Source organism: Gallus gallus, chromosome Z (genome assembly GCF_016699485.2).
Source record: "Gallus gallus isolate bGalGal1 chromosome Z, bGalGal1.mat.broiler.GRCg7b, whole genome shotgun sequence".
In the NCBI taxonomy this organism is placed as follows: Eukaryota; Metazoa; Chordata; class Aves; order Galliformes; family Phasianidae; genus Gallus; species Gallus gallus.
The window spans coordinates 50,814,034-50,830,263 of NC_052572.1; the positions used below are offsets into that span (position 1 = coordinate 50,814,034).

The window sequence follows — 16,230 nt, forward strand, 5'->3', positions numbered from 1 at the left end:
GTAACGATGCAGTAGTAGAGGAAAAACAGCAGAAGCATTCTTACATTAGAAAGGAAAAAATCCTTACGCTATTTGGACTGAGAAAAAAAAAAAAATCCAAGAAAAGAAACGTTATTGTCACCAGACAGTCTAACTCTTCTAATGTATCTCATCTACCATGATTAATAGTGCTTCCAGACCCGATCTTGGACATAGCATTAGACTGCCTAAGTGCCTTATTTAATAGGCACAGCATACTAAGTACTTCACTTAAGAAATATCCCTACAGGATGCCATTCCCAGACAATTCACTGTCTAAACAAAGCAAGAGACACCGTGGTCAGAACACATAAAACAAAACAGGTAAAGAAAAAAATATTTGCAAGCTGTCAAGAGAAAGAAAAAAAAAGTAAACTGGTGGCTTGTACAAAAAACACTCTTTTAATTTGCATTAACATACATTTTGCTGCTACACCAAAACAACTTTTTACAAATTTGTTTTCTTTTGCAGCAATAATTTATCCCTGACCCTGTCCCAGTACTAAAACTATTTTAATTCCAAGTATTAAACACAAATTTTCTTTCCGAGTGAAACCCCACAGAATTTTCAAGGTAGAAAAATCGAGACTATAAAACAAAGATGAAGTTAAGGCATTAAAAAAAAACAAACAAACACAAAGAATGTTTGTTATAATTCCACAGCTTACCTCCTGCAGGGTTGTTTTCTGGTTTTGGTGTTGTTTGTTGTATTTTGTTCTTTAGTGTGTGTTTTGCTTCAGGCAGTGGTGGTTTTGGTGATTTCTGCTTGTTCGTTTGGATTTAGTTTTCTGTTGTTTTTTTAAATAAATACTGATAACAGTCAAGCGTAATAATGGTGATAAAAAGTGGGCTGGCAGAAGGAAAAAATAAAATAAAATCAAACTGTGAAACCAAACAGTTAACGGCTTTTCATGGTGGGCTTGCTAATAAACTTAGCTTGAAAGGCCAAAATGTGCAAGAGTCCTCTGAGTCTTTCCACACCAGTTTCTTCCAGTGTTTCATTACATTTTTCCACTATTCAGGATAAAAGCCAGAACCTCCGCTTTGCTGAAGGGTGACTGTGAATTTCAGTAAGAACACTTTACATAAGCAGAACTGCATGTAGGCTATGTTTAACCACACTTACCCCGTATAATTATCCTTTTATTCACATGGCCCTATTCTCCCCCTTTTTTTTTTTTGTTCTTTCTTCTCTCCACCCTCCCCCCTTTTTTATTGTTGCTTTCTTTTTTCCTAGTAAAAGCCTGAACTTGTTTCTCTTCAATGATGTTAACATCACATATTTTGTGTTCTCTTTTGATGATTAAAAATGAGGGCTCAAGGAATTTCAGTTCGTTAAAAAACAAAAAACACATACCAAAAAACACTCCAATTACTTAGTAAAGCAGTTTTTCATTAAAGATTTTTTTAGTTTGCATTTTTTCTTTTTGGTGAAGATTAGGTGAACTTTGCCAAGTTTAATGTATGTAGTCTGTGCAATTAGTTCAAATAAAACACACTGTGTATTTTGTGGACTGTGGAACAGAGGACAAAAAGGCAGTGCCTCACAGTGTAAAGATATTAGAAAACGTATATGGAGAAAAAGCCACTTACCTTCCAGCCTCATGAATTTCTAAAATGCTACCAGACAATAGAACATGTGGAGGGACGCTTACAATCTTTAGCAAAGGCTGAATCATCTTCATGTAGATGCTCTGAATAGCCCCTGTATGCATACTGACATCATCAGTAAAGACTTGGAGGCAGAGGATACTATGGTAACCATGCAATGTGCTGTGAGAGAGAAGCCTTTAATTGCTTTAACAACTTCCTGAGGCTCTTGCTACCAGGCTTCGATTTGCTAAGTAGGAAATGAAGGCTGTCACAGATGCAACGCGTGTGACACCATGTAGGAAAAAGCCCAGCGAATCCTGAATCTATTAATTGTGATGTGACTTTTTAAGTGACAAGTGTCACAGCCTGAATCCATTACTGACATTTTCTGACATCTGCAAGCTTTGCCAGAAGTCACAGGTCAAGAAATAATACTGTCAGGTAGCAATTTCATAAGCATTTGTGTTTTGTTTTCTCTATTTGCACACGTTGATATCATTGCACTGAGATGTTTGCTTCACAAAGTAATGGCACAGCTTTAAGTATCAGATGCCCTTCTCTAACTGAGGGTCGACAGATCGATCAGAACAAAACCTAGAATCCTAATACTAAGGCTCAGGTACAATATAAACTGACGTGCTCTAAAATTTTAAGGCTGTCACATGTTCATCTTAATGTCTCTCAATTTCAACGGCTATGTCAGCGCACAACTTAGGAAGGAAAAAGCTCATGTAAATATCAGCAGCTGTGAGATGATACAGCCAAGAGAGAGCTGAGCATGAAGTTTTGGCTAAACTTTCAAGAAAACTGCAGTACTTTCTCTTCATTTTGCATGCAAATAGCTCAGCTGGGGTTTATTCCAATTTTAGAAACTAAAAAGTAACTACATGAATAACAACTCGATCAGAATTACATAAAGCCAAAATGCAAGCCTTAGATGGGGGAGAACTCCCACTCACGTTGGTTTTAGGTTTTAATTCCAACTAGTTTGAGTTTTGTTTTTTGTTTCTTAAGGGCATGTGGAACAGTGTCAGGTTGGCTAGGGGGGTGGTGTGGTGTGAATTAATCACAGTTTGTACGTTTGACTTAACTATCGTAGTACTACTGTGGAATCAGGCTTCATTAGACACTAACAGACGAATTACAGATCCATGAAGACACTCCAGTTTTTATTTCTATACAAACTCAGCTTCTCACTCCTAGTCATCTCCCAGGCTAATCTTCTTCCTGAGTACTATGATCAATTAAGAATTTTTGACTGAATATGGTAGCTACCCAAAAAAGACAAAATCAGACGTTTTTGTCTGTTGCTCAAAACAGTGAGTCAGACTCTTAAAATTCATTTCACTTCTTTCCTTAAAAATTGCAACAATTGAGAAATCTTTAATAGCTTCTGTTTCAACCTAGTCCTCACCTCCCCTTTCCCACAAGCATTAGATATTAAAAAAGAGTAATTTCCAATGCATAAATGAAATTCTGCGCACTTTCATTAGTTTTTTTTTTTTTTTTTTTTAATCTAAAGCCTAGGGTTCATAGGATGACTCATTATACAAGTTCTTTAATACCGCAGCTGAGATGGCTGGGTATATACTGGGCATACTTACTCCACACCTGGGAAGACAACACAGCACACCATGCTGAAGCGTATGGCTAGCAATCTGGCCCCCACCCACACCACTACTATCCAGTACTGAGCTCAAGGTGCTGATTAAAATGTGCAAGGTTCTGCCAGATTGCAGTTTGCCTATGCAGAAATATTTACTTCTTTTTACAGAAATCAGAATTGCCTCCTATTCAAGAGGCTGCTGTCAGCTTTGCACCAATATGCAGAGATCATAGACATGCTTTACTGGTTAAGATTCTCCCTGATTTGAGATGTCAAGAAAAGCTGCTGTTGTTTAATGTATGTCACAGTTTCAATTCTAACATTAATCAAATCCTTCCACAGGAAGGTTGAAAACTCTAATCATGATGTGGCAGATTAAGAATTCCAGCCCTTATATTCCAAAAATTTACAGACTTAGCTGTCACTCAACATGGCATTTTTTTTTATTATTATTATTTTTTAAGTGGTGCCCTTTTTTCAAACACAATGCAGGGACTACTTACAATACATAGAGACTAACCATCATAGCAAGCTTTCTGCATGCATGCCTGGTTTTTAAACTACTGAGCTAAGGTATGAAGAAATGTATTGCTCTCCATCACAGTCCCTGTTGCTTTATGCATGTAATGCTATGTATATATCAGGAAAAAAGAAAATGTGTAGAACAGAAATAAAAAAGAGTTGGAGAATTATCAAAGTTCTATACACACTTCTCAAGTAAATTCACTCTAACTGCAACCATGAAGAGAGCCACAACTAGTTATTTTTAATTCTCTGTTGAGATGGTATTGGGATGTGAATGTCAATCATCTTAGCAGACGAGCAGATGCAGACAAACAGCAGCTCAAAACAGAAGCAGAGATCCACAGACTCTCTGCCCCTTCAGAGACTGACGTAACAAGCTACTCAGTGCTTGTGAGAGTACCCAAATGCCAAAAGGGCCACAGCAACTGGTAAGTGAAACTCCTTCTAAAGCCAGGGTGTGAAAGGTGCATGCCATTTTTAACTCATACTCCCCCATACTTGGCACCAGTGAGGCCTCACCTCGAGTACTGCATTCAGTTTTGGGTACCCCAGTACAGAAAGGACACTGAGGTGCAGGAGCAGGTCCAAAGCAGGGCAACAAGGCTGGTGAAGGGTTTGGAAAATATGCCCTATGAGGAGAGACTAAAGGAACTGGAGCTGTTTAGTCTGGGGAAGAGACAGCTGAGGGGAGACCTTATTGCTCTCTTCCAATATCTGAAAGGTGCTTACAGCGAGAGCGGGGTTGGTCTCTTCTCACTGCTGACAGGTGACAGGATGAGGGGAAATGGTCTCAAGATGCGCCAGGGGAGGTTTAGGTTGGATATCAGGAAACACTTCTTTACTGAAAGGGTTGTTAAGCACTGGAATAGGCTCCCCAGGGAGGTGGTTGAGTGACCACCCCTGGATGTGCTTAAAAAAACCATCTGGATGTGGTGCTCAGGGACATGATTTAGTGGAGGGTTGTTAGTTAGGGTAGTACAGTTAGGTCACCATTGGACTCGATGATCTTTGAGGTCTTTTCCAACCTGAGCGATTTTATGACTCTATGATTCAAGTGAATAAAATGAGAAGGAAAAAAAGCAGATCAGGCTGCACCCAAACATAAAAGCTTGCTCTAGAATTGAAGCGTTAATCTCCTGATAGCAAAGTTGAAAATGTAGTTACAAAGGATGAAAATGAAAACCTCCATAATCTTCAACTGCCAAGTGACACACAGGCTTTAAAGCAACATTCATCTACAATGCTTTTACCACAGACTTCTTTCAGTTTTGAGAAGAGGAAGAACAGTATCTGCAATGACTAACAAATGAAATCCATACTCCCAGAGGACGTAAAAGTAAATAATTCCAATAAAACCATCACCTGCATGTCTTGATTTATTAACAAAGGCACTGTCTTTGTTTCCTCAGTTAAAAATCTCCCATGGATGTATTTTGCTGGGCAAATTCTAAAATCTCTTTCCTCAAGTTCTCAAGCTAGTTCACTTCACTGATTTATAAACAAAGTAAGAATAGACAGTAGATCGTTCTTTAGAGAAAAGGAACATTTTATACATATTTGCAGAACCCATAACGGAAGTCATCTCTTAGGTATCTCTGGTGACAGCAGCAGGGCTGGAGGGAATGGCATGGAGCTGTGGCAGGGGAGGGGCAGCTGGGGGTCAGGGAAAGGGGCTGCACCAGAGGGCAGTGGGCATGGCCCCACGCTGCTGGAGTTCAGGGAGTGTATGGACACCGCTCTCACAAAAAGAGTGGCTCTGGGCAGCCCGGTCTGGTGGTTGACAACTCTGTGTATAGCAGGGTGGTTGAAAACGAATGATAATTGTTGTCCTTTTCAATCCAGGCCTTTTCAACCCCGGCCATTTTATGATATGACTCCATGAAAGGGTTTGGATTCTGGGTGGTCCTGTGTGAAGCCAGGGTTGGACTTGGCGATACTTGTGGGTCTTTTACAGTTCAGGATATTCCATGATTTTATGATTCCTTGGAAAGTAGTCTAAGTTGGTTTAGGAACTTGATACAATCAGCCATGAAGGTCTGTCTACGCAATGTTCTGAAACCTTCACAAAATCCCTACCAATTCAGGTGAAAGTACAAGTGACAATGAGAAAGGGAAAAAAAAAAAGGAAAAAAGAAAAAGAGGACAAAATTCCAACAGATCATTTGCATACTTCTTAGAGTTTGATTTAAGCTAAATAAGCGTGAGTTCCAAGAAGAAAAAGAATAAGCAATCACAGTACTTTCAGCTATGACTAGACAGGCACAAGGTTAGGGTACTGGCATATGCTAGAATGAGATTGCAAATTGTAATGAGAGAACAGCACACAAATTCCTTCTTTAGATTAAAAAGTCAAGTATTGGAAAATTAAGGTTGGTGTATACAACAGCAATCTTAATTTCATTTTTGCAGATTCATGCAATCATTTCTTCATATTCTTAAGCTTGTAATGCTCCATAATCATCCACAATCTAATTTCAACAGCAATAGAAAGAGTAGGAAAAAAAGAAAACAGATAAGTTTGCATTCTTTAGCAATCATGACACCATATTCTTAAGTTCTGTTCTTTATAAAGGCCTTCCAAGCACTGTATATCCATCTTTCTCACCAGCCATTCTTTCACCCATCTCTGTGAAAGAGATCCAGAACATGCACACAAGATGATCCAAACCATTTTCAGCAATGGTTATATCCATCCATGGAAGCTGTGCATAAGCCATTTAATTCAGTATCTGCTGAACAGCTAGGTACAGGACAAGCTTTTTGAGGCACCAGCCTATAACACACTGAATATTTACTACATCAATACTTGGGAACAGCGTGAATATGGCTGAAAGTATCAGAAGATTATATATCAGAACAGGAAATGATAAGTTTGTAACATACAAAAAAAAATACTGTTAGTATGATGGAATATAAAAGATTACGCATAGAAAATTCAAATTAGAAAACATTTTGAGTTAGGAGATTACTACGCTTACTTCATATGTAGTCAATCTCCTCAATATGCTTTTTTCCAGCTGAAAAGTTTCTCTACTCTTCTACAGTGATTAACAGCAATTCTTATCAACACCAACACTAGCAGTAAAAAAAGAGGCAAGAAACCTCAAGCAGGAGCTCCTTACTCCATTGAACAGACTCCTGAACCTGGCAACATCATGAAGCATACGCGGGTAATTAACTCATGCAGCCACTTCAAGCCAATCAAAACGTTTCAAATACTTCATCTGGCTCTATTATGAAAGCTGCACAAATCCTGTTCTTATTTGACCCCAACCCCACTTACCAGGGGTCCCTAGAAGGCTTCCTGGAAGGCTTCCACAGAAGCAGCTTAGTAGCACAATGTTGCTATAGTTCTCTCTTTACAGATGGTACCTGGATGTTGCTTTATTCTCCTCCACACAACCAACATCCCTGCACAACATACATCTTTTGCTGATATTGCAATGGTGCAAAGAACCAACCACAGCTTCTGGAATGACCACTGCCACCACTGCCCATCTCTTCAAGGCGGCCACTACCAGATAGACAATACTCAAAAATAAGAGTCAGGCTCACAGTATACCATGGAGAGAAAGAAAAAAAAAAAGGGAAAAAAGGAGAGAGAAAAAAGGAAGCAAAACTAACTGTTCTCAAAGCACCTGAAGCATGTTCTATTTTTCTCCATCTGTGAACCCCTTTAATTAGGGCTCTGAACAGACTGTCTCATGCCTGGGCAAGTTTGCCTTATACAATAGCCATGGGTTAGCTAAAAAAGTGAAAAAAAAAATCAGAAAGAGACAGAACTACACGATTCTAAAATAGTTAGGCACCCAGGCACTTGTATGAATATACCTATATTTGAAAAGTTGTAATAAGAAATATGCTCAGTAGATCTTTTCTACAGCTCAAGCATAGCTCAGAAGATTAACATCTAAATCTAAAACACTGTACTGTAATACCCACACCCAATTAATACTTGTAAACATTGATCTCTGAAACATACAAGCAGTATTCCTGCACAAAACAAAACTTCCCTTTGAAGAAGTGTATCAGAGATGTGAGAACATCAACACACACAAGTAACTACTTTTATTTCTGACCATGGAGCAGTTCACTACACCTTGAGAGTGAATAATGAGGCACTTACCATCACTAGTTCCACTGTTTCTCTTAGATTTCTCCATTTCAGACAAGAATTTCAAAACAAATCACATTTTTCCATCATCTAAGAACACCCTGGTGTTGTTCTGTCCAACTGCTCCTCGCAGATATAGAAAAAGAAAGGCATATTAACCTCCTTCCACTCCCTTTGTGTCATGTGTGCACATTTAATTATAAGATAGCTTCTGCAGTCCTGCCTATGGGAATGACAGCAAACCTTTTCATCCACACATAGCAAAAAATTCCTGCTTATCCCTAAATTAAGGTTATCCTTCTGCCACTAAATGCTATTTCTTCACTGCTTTGCTAGCGTGAGAGCTGATTAAAGCACACTGAAAACCAGCTAAACACTACAAAGAACCAAATATCTATTCCTTAATCCACTCCACCATTGTCCACAAGATTTTCGCTCTTCTACGTCAAGAGACATAATAGCTTTATGTCATTTCTAAATCTCATACAGGTCTCATGCTTTGTGCATACTTTGTTTTCTTCAGTCAGAATTTTTTCTCTCCAAGAATGATCCTGCCCTTTTCACTACATGTTAAAGAAGCCTTCAACTTTTACTACAGAAAATTAGGTGAGGGTATGAACTGCTTGTAGCACAAGAGTTACTTTTATGCCATGGATATTCCCAGACTCAAACACTAAGACTGTTGGACAAATATGAGATGTTGTTCTGAACCAAGTGGGTTAAATTTTCCAGATAAGCAAATCTCAGCTGAAAGGAAAGCACAAGAAAACTTGAAATTGTAATTGCAATTATTTTCCTGTAACCAAGAAAAGTCTGAGAAAGAGACATGTTCAGTAGATTAATAATCTTTTGTTTTTGTGTTAAAGCAATTTACTTTGTCACAGTACTTTGGAACTTGTGAATTTCAGTACTGGATACTCTACAGTATGAGTGCACAGCATCTGTGATGCCCACTTTGTCCTGTCCAGCTTTTAGACAGAAATATAAATCCTGATCAAGGAAACGTTAATATTTACTTAGGACAAGAGAATGCCTTACAGAACATTTGGCAAGCAAGGTGGCACTCCCTAAATTAGCTCAGTGGAAACTTGACAGTGAAATCATCACCTCACACTGTCATTTGTTTTTCCACATAGGCCCTGCAGGTGAGCAAACACAGATTATGTCGAAAGGTTTATTTTCCCTTACAGATGACTTGTAATAGTCAACATTATCACAAGACAACAGACAAACTTGAACTAGTCAATTTAAAATTTGTACCATGAATAGCAAAATAAAAGCACCAGATTACAGCAATCCATGCAAAACCGTCACAAGAACAGTATACACAACTAACATTCTCCACAAGAAGGGTTCACACATTAAGAAGAAAAACTTAAGAAAACATGTCACACGTTATTACTCATTTGTTTAGTTGCCCTACACATACTATACCTATGTAGGCATAAAGAAGACAAACTTTTACACACCTTTAAGCAAAGCACCTTTTTACTTACTGCCCACATGTAGATATGGCAAGATCCCTCTGATTTCTTAGCTCTCCTTTGAAAATTAACAACACCCGCTTAGCTATGAATCTAAATCCATTTCTGCTAGTTACGCATGCAATTCTTGTCTGTAATACCAACTTAAATAAACTTACTGTTACAGGAGGGTATTTTATAGTTGAATGTCACCAAAAAATAGCAAATGGCTCTAACAAAACTATAAACAATACAGATGATGTCATCGCTCTTTAACTGTTGCAAATCAGACTGCTTGGAACATAAAACAATCAGCTACTGCAGCAGCTAACTTAACACACAACATCAACCAGCATATCTACTCTAGTAAATCATATTTTGGTTTGGTTTCAGGGAAGAGTACTACTGTGTAAGGCAGCATCATGTAGTGACACTGCTGAACACTCTCATTTCAGTTGTTATCTCCTAACAATGAAAAGAACACCAACACCCAAATCCTCATCCTCAGAAAGTTTCAGAGTTTATTCTCTGGACCTAATGCTCCTATGACAACACATACCTTCTTAAAGGAGGCCCAAAAATATAAAGGTACGCTTCCTATGCACATGCTACACTAAGTTCGCAAAATGAACCTCAGGAAATACCACACAGATACACATTAAGATTTTAGCAATAAAGATGCTAAAGAAAGCAAAATTTGACATAGCTCCTAAGAACTCACTGAATACAAACCAACTTAGAATTTGATACAAATGAAAGATACGTGTCAAAGACCAGAATGCACCTACCAGGTAGATCATATTTCCCCTGTCCTCGGTGCAAAATAACTGCTCTGTGTTTTATGCAACTGTACAGCTATGAAACTGTAACATATACAAACACAATGAACATAGCTGTTCATTATACTACCAAAAAATAAGCTACTTTTTAAAATTCATGAATATGACAACCTCCACTGCTGAAGTTATGGCTTGCAAATGAGTCAAAAATGACAACTGCAAAGTTGGATATCCCAGGTTTAACCTTATCTGATGCTGTGTGACAAGATGAAACAATCTCATTTTCCCTCTTCCTTATTTGTAAAAATGAGACAACTCAGAGTATAATTCACGGAAAATTAGAACTGCATATACGTAAGCTTTGAGATATCTGTAACAGATCCAAAGTCCAAGAAAAAGAAAAAACAAAGATTACGTATAGGAAGTGAAATGGCCTTAGAGAATCACATATGCAAGATGCTAGAATTGTTTCAAGATGAGAAATAGTTTGCTACATTACAAAATCTCTTACCCTCCCTTTTCCAGAAGCTATGTTAAATAAAGGACAAAAATACAAACCGTAGTAATATTTGCTTTATTGGGTTCAAGGAGCATTCTTTGAGCATGAATTAACAACATTTAAGTTTGAAAAGGAAGGGTTGCCAAGATCTAAGTCCATTTTCTACAAAAAAAAAATGGGATTGACAAGAGCTGCTGGGCTCAAAATAACTGCCCAACCACCTGCCTGGGATGTGTGCCCTGGCCTAAATATCACATTTCTTTAAAAGCATATTCTTCTGTTGTCAAATCAACACTGACAGGCAGAAGAGAGTGCTCCAAGACAGACAGCTGACCACATCTCCACTCTCACATACTAGAAGAATGCTAACCCATAGCAGGAATGATACCACTAAAGCAGAGGTCACCACCACCAAAATAAAACCCACCCAATTACAGCATGAAATTCTTTATGCCTACAGAGAAGTAAATCTTATTTGAGCCAAACTCTTGGTCTCCTTCTGCATTAGGAAGATGTGAGGAAACGTCATATTAAACATAACTACATTCCAGGCATGGACTGGTGTAGAAAGTCAAAAGCAATTAAGATGGTAGACTACTGGGTCAGGGAATGCTTAAGTAAACTGAAGTCAATGAGCCCTGATGGAATGCAGGAGTGCTGAAGGAGCTGATAGATACCACTAGGTGACTGGGAAAAGCACAGAGGAAAAGCAAATAGCATCCCCACCTTCAAAAAGAGTAGAAGAGAAGGCCTAGGGAACTAAAAGCTGGTTATTCTCACCTCAAACCCTGGGAATATGGTGAGGCAGCTAATTCTGGAAACAATTTCTGGGCAAAATTATGACGAGTCAGCATGGATTCACCAAGAAGAAATTATCAGCTTCACAGGCTCCCACAATGAAATGACTGACATGCTAGACAAGGGGAGAGATATTGCATACCTTGCCTTACTTCAGTAAGCCTTCTGAAACTGCCTCTAGTACAGTTGTCATAGATAAGCTGTTGATTCATAGGCAGGACAAGCAGACAAGAGAGGTACATTGAAAACTATCTGAATAGACAGGCTCACAGAGTGTTTATGAAAGACACAATGTCTAACTGAAGGCCACTAACTAGCAGTGTACCCCAGCGGTACATACCAGGTCAGTTCTGGTTAGCATCTTCATTTATGATCTAGCCGATGGAGCAGGGTATCCTCAGCAAGTTTCCTGATGATACAGAACTGGATACAGAACCATCAATGTGCAAAAAAGACCAACTGTGGCTGCAGGCATATCATCAGCTCATCAGAGTAGGTGATTGTTCTCCTCAGGGCTGGTAAGGCTAGAGCTGAAGTATTGAGTTCTGTTCTGGGTTCTTCTTTACAGGAGAGCATCTCCATCAAAGGTAAGAAAAGACAGTGAAGGACTGGAGCATCAGTTCTATGGGAGGGCTCGGACTGTTCAGCACGGAGAAGAAAAGACTCAACGGTGGTTCTTTTTGAGACTTACAGATACCTGAAGGGAGGGTGCTAAGTAGAGCCATATTATTTTCAGTGGTGCCCTGTGTCACAACAGACAAACAGAAACATAGCAGGTTTCCTCTGAATATCAACAAGCACTTTACAGTGAGAGACGACCGGGCACTTTCAGGTGCTCACCATCCAACTCCAAATAAGTTGGTGATAAATTGAATCAATTTTCCAAGACAAGTCTCTTTGCTTGTTATAGTGATTAACAAGCCATCCATATTTATCTTGACCCCCACGCTTTTCCAACTTATTCCTCCTCTCCTACTCAGTAGGCAGAATGAGAGAGTGAGAGTGTGGCAGCTAGACAAGGCCATGTAGCCACTTAGTCCATCAAGATTTAAAAACAGAGAACAAAAACAGGCCATGCCATTTCTAAATGATTGGCAAAATTGTTCACAGACTACGCCATGCACCTCTAAAACAAAGTAGAACCAGTTCTGGATGCAAGTAAGCCAACACACCTTCAAGTCTAACCTCAGTTCACAGAGTGTAACAAGGTCAGCAGGTGATGGAAATTATATTCACACACAAACTCAAATTTCTTCCTAAGCAAGCTGACACAGTTGTATCTAGGTCAAGTCATCTTAGCAGGAATGAAAGAGATGAAATAAGACACAGATGGAGATCTTCATGATTTGAACGTCCTCAACAGAAAAAGTCATTTGATTTTGCAAAAAAAACCAGAATAACCATAAGGCATCATGGCAGCGCAGCAAACATACAGCTTATTAGCATACTGACTGACAGAGCGAATCTTGCATACTAGTCAAAAATATATTCAATTTATCAAAAATAGTTGTTTCTGGACACGTCCAATACAAACAAACACAAGACTTTACGTCAGTCTAAATAAGGAGGGCATACAGTTTGTAATAATGGCCTTCCAGCTTTCAGTAAAGCAATGTCTTAGTGCTGACTTCCCTAACTCAGATGATTAAAGAAAAGCTACAAAACTACTCCATATTAAACAAAAGTACTGCATGACAGAAGTAAAACAAGTGCAAAAAACAGTGCAAATCTCTATAAACTATAAACAGAACAGAAAAATGAAACAAAAACTGCAGAAAACCAGCCCAACTTGGAAAAGCTGACTATAGATGAACAACTGCTTCGAATGAGCATCGACGCATCAAAGGAGCTGGCCTCCAGGTTCACCGTCCCTCTGGAATCACAACTGGGTATGAGACCTTCCAGCACCTGCATGACCCAGCCTGGAGGAAGAGGGACCAGAAGCGCATTGCTGCGCAGAAGCAGGAGCAGTTTAAGGTGGATCGGGAGGGAGGTCTGAACAACGTGAGATACCGGATTGAGTCATATATAGCTATGAAGCTGAAAGTTATTTTTAAGTCTCCTGGAAGAAAAACAAAAGATAAAAATATATGAAGTTCTCAGTAAAGTGGCAGACCAATGAGATCATCTTCCACTAATGTTATTTATTGATAAGCGACTGTTAGACATGGGAACATAGGAAAAAATTAAACCGAAAAGCCTAGAAGCATCAACTACAATAGCCCTAGAGCTCCCTACTTGCAAATTAGGATAGTATTGTCTAAAGAGCACTTCTCACTTCCCCTACCATTCTCCACATAAATACTCAAATTTGATACGTACACGACATTGCAAAGAATCAAAGTCCAGCTCCAGATCCAAGTACCTCAACTAACAGACAGAAAATTCCTTTCCTCTTAATACTATATTTTTGCAAATCCCTTGCCACTGTAACAGAAAAGAAATGCCCCAATTCAAAACCAGATGGGACAGCAGTCTGGGTACTGTAAGGAAAGAAATAATCAGCAGAACAACCTTCAGAGAAAAAAAAAAAAAAGGTTGAAGAAAAAAGAAAAAAATCAAGGGACAGGGCAACATAGGTAACAGGACAGGCAGGCTAACAACAGGAAAGATGGAGATCCCAAGTCACAGGGCCAGGAAATAAAAGACAGGAGAGGCATGCAGCTCTGCCCACAGACAGAAGTGTCCATTAAGTTTCCTCTAGAAAGATCTTGGCAGCATCAAGAACTTCAACAACAAAGGTGGTTTTAAGCCACAGTTACCCCTTTTCTGGCACACATTTGTCCATTAAACTTGTACCAACAGCCCTCTGTAACTACAGGCAGTATCTTACAGTTGAAGCTGCCAACACTGTAAGAACTGAACCATGAGAAACTCTCATATTTTACAGCAAATAGGAATTCTACAAGAATCACTCAAGTATAACAAGAAAATTATTTATAGTCTATTTTGCAGGCGTATTTAGTACAAACATGTCCCCTAAATGGATAGTCAGAATAGAGTCTGAATAAAAGTGGCCTAATATAGTAGCTAAATAACAAGAACACTATTTATAGCTGCAAAAATCTGCAAATTGCCTGAAGATGACAGAAAACTGCACTTATGCAAATAAAGAGAATTGAGTTTGAGATTAATTAAATCATTAATCCTTTCTATTTGCAAGTCATTTTCAGAAAACTCTTTAGCTTGACATGAGGAATGTACAGTACATGCAGTATTTTATACAAGTCATCTTCAACATTTTGACATTGCTTCTGTATTCACAAGAAAAAGAAGTGTCCTTAATTTGCAGTCTCTGAAGCATTTTTCCACTCTTCTTTTTGCTAAAGTTGGTTTTCCAGTGCAAATTCATTTTAAAATCTCCTTGAAACCACCTTATTCTTTTACTGTCATACAGGATCCCGAAAAAGTAAGATGCTAGGCTACGAAGCCCTAGGCAGTAAGTCTACCAAATTCAACACAATTAATGGAACATGCTTGATCAAGGCTTTTGATTCACTTTGATAGGCTTTGCCAAAAGATACTACAGAATATAGCTAACCTCATCCAGAATCCCTCACACTAAAACAAAACTTCATGCTCTGAGTTGGGAATGTGTAACAGCAATTCTAAAAGCCTTAGTACAGATATTCTAAGATGTCTCATACAGACATGCTAATTCACACACAAGAGAATATCTTAATATCACTACACTCTCCTAAAGCTCTATCTCCCTTTTTGAGATATAATATCAGTCCCAGTAGTTTTTTAACTGTAATTTTTTTTTTTTCAGTTTTAATTTTACACAATTCAAATATAAGAGATGGCAATAAAGAACCATTTGTAATGGAAGCTGATTTCCCTGAAGTGACAGTTGCACAAAAGCCAGCTAGGGCAAGAAGTAAGAAATAAACCTAGTAGGTCTGTCTTATCGAGTGACAGTTTCAGGATCTAGAGTAGCAATTTCAAAAATGAACAGCTCAATTTAGCTAATAACTAACCAGTGGCAACCAACCTGAACTGAGTAAAAACTAACGAACAAGCAAAACAACAAACATTATCTACGTAGATGTTTAATTAATGCACTAAAAACATTTTAAACAGAACATGCAGACTAAATGATACAGTTCTCATAAGACAGACTTCTTTAACAGCTTTAATAATCATTTAAATCCCACCCTAACTAAGGAAAAGTTCATGCAATTTCGAGTACATACTTTCTCAAAACATGCCATAGGAATACATACTTCCTCAGAGATTTACCACTAAATCTCCTACCTACAGCACACAGTAACTACAGCTAGATGCTCATTTCTGTAAGAACTGGATAGATCCAAGTTTTATACCGAAAGCAGGGCAAAGAAAATCACTTACAAAGCACGAGGATATTTTCAGTAAAACAAGAGACTCATTACATCAGAACACAGTTTTCTTTTTAGATTCCTATAAGAAGTAACAAATAAAAGGTAATTTTTTTCAGGCATCTTAATGAAGTTCAAGGTTGTAAAATACAATATGTTAAGAATAAAAGACTCCCATAATAAACTCACTGAGAATACTAACAAAGTTTCTAGTACTTATCTAAATCTTCTGGTACTTATTTAAAAAGTGAGACAAGTGGTGCTAGGAGCTAATTATTTACTCCCAAACAAAAGGAACGGGATAAACCAAAATTCTGAATTAACAAAAAAAAAAAAAAAGCCTATGGATGACAGAGGAGCCAAACATTTACAAGATAAAAGATCCCCTTACATGATCAAATATGAAGCAGAGACATTTGAGGAAAGCTATGGCTCTTTAAAGTAGATTTTTCAAAATAAATTTATTTCAATTATCTTTAGGGATAGCATATATCA

General features: G+C 38.3%; 1 protein-coding gene across 11 annotated transcripts in view; it reads right to left on the reverse strand.

Moving 5' to 3' along the window:
- The window catches only part of PAM (peptidylglycine alpha-amidating monooxygenase), a 129,190-nt gene that overhangs the window by 99,269 nt on the left and 13,691 nt on the right, over positions 1 to 16,230 (reverse strand). For 2 of the 11 annotated variants that reach the window (XM_040656379.2, XM_040656377.2), the window contains exon 2: positions 687 to 868. The exons of 8 other annotated variants lie outside the window; for them this stretch is intronic. The gene's annotated coding sequence lies outside the window, so the exon portion shown is untranslated. Of the gene's footprint in view, positions 1 to 686; positions 869 to 1,611; positions 7,977 to 16,230 lie in introns of all 11 variants that reach the window. One more of the 11 variants, XM_046905591.1, reaches the window with a different exon arrangement.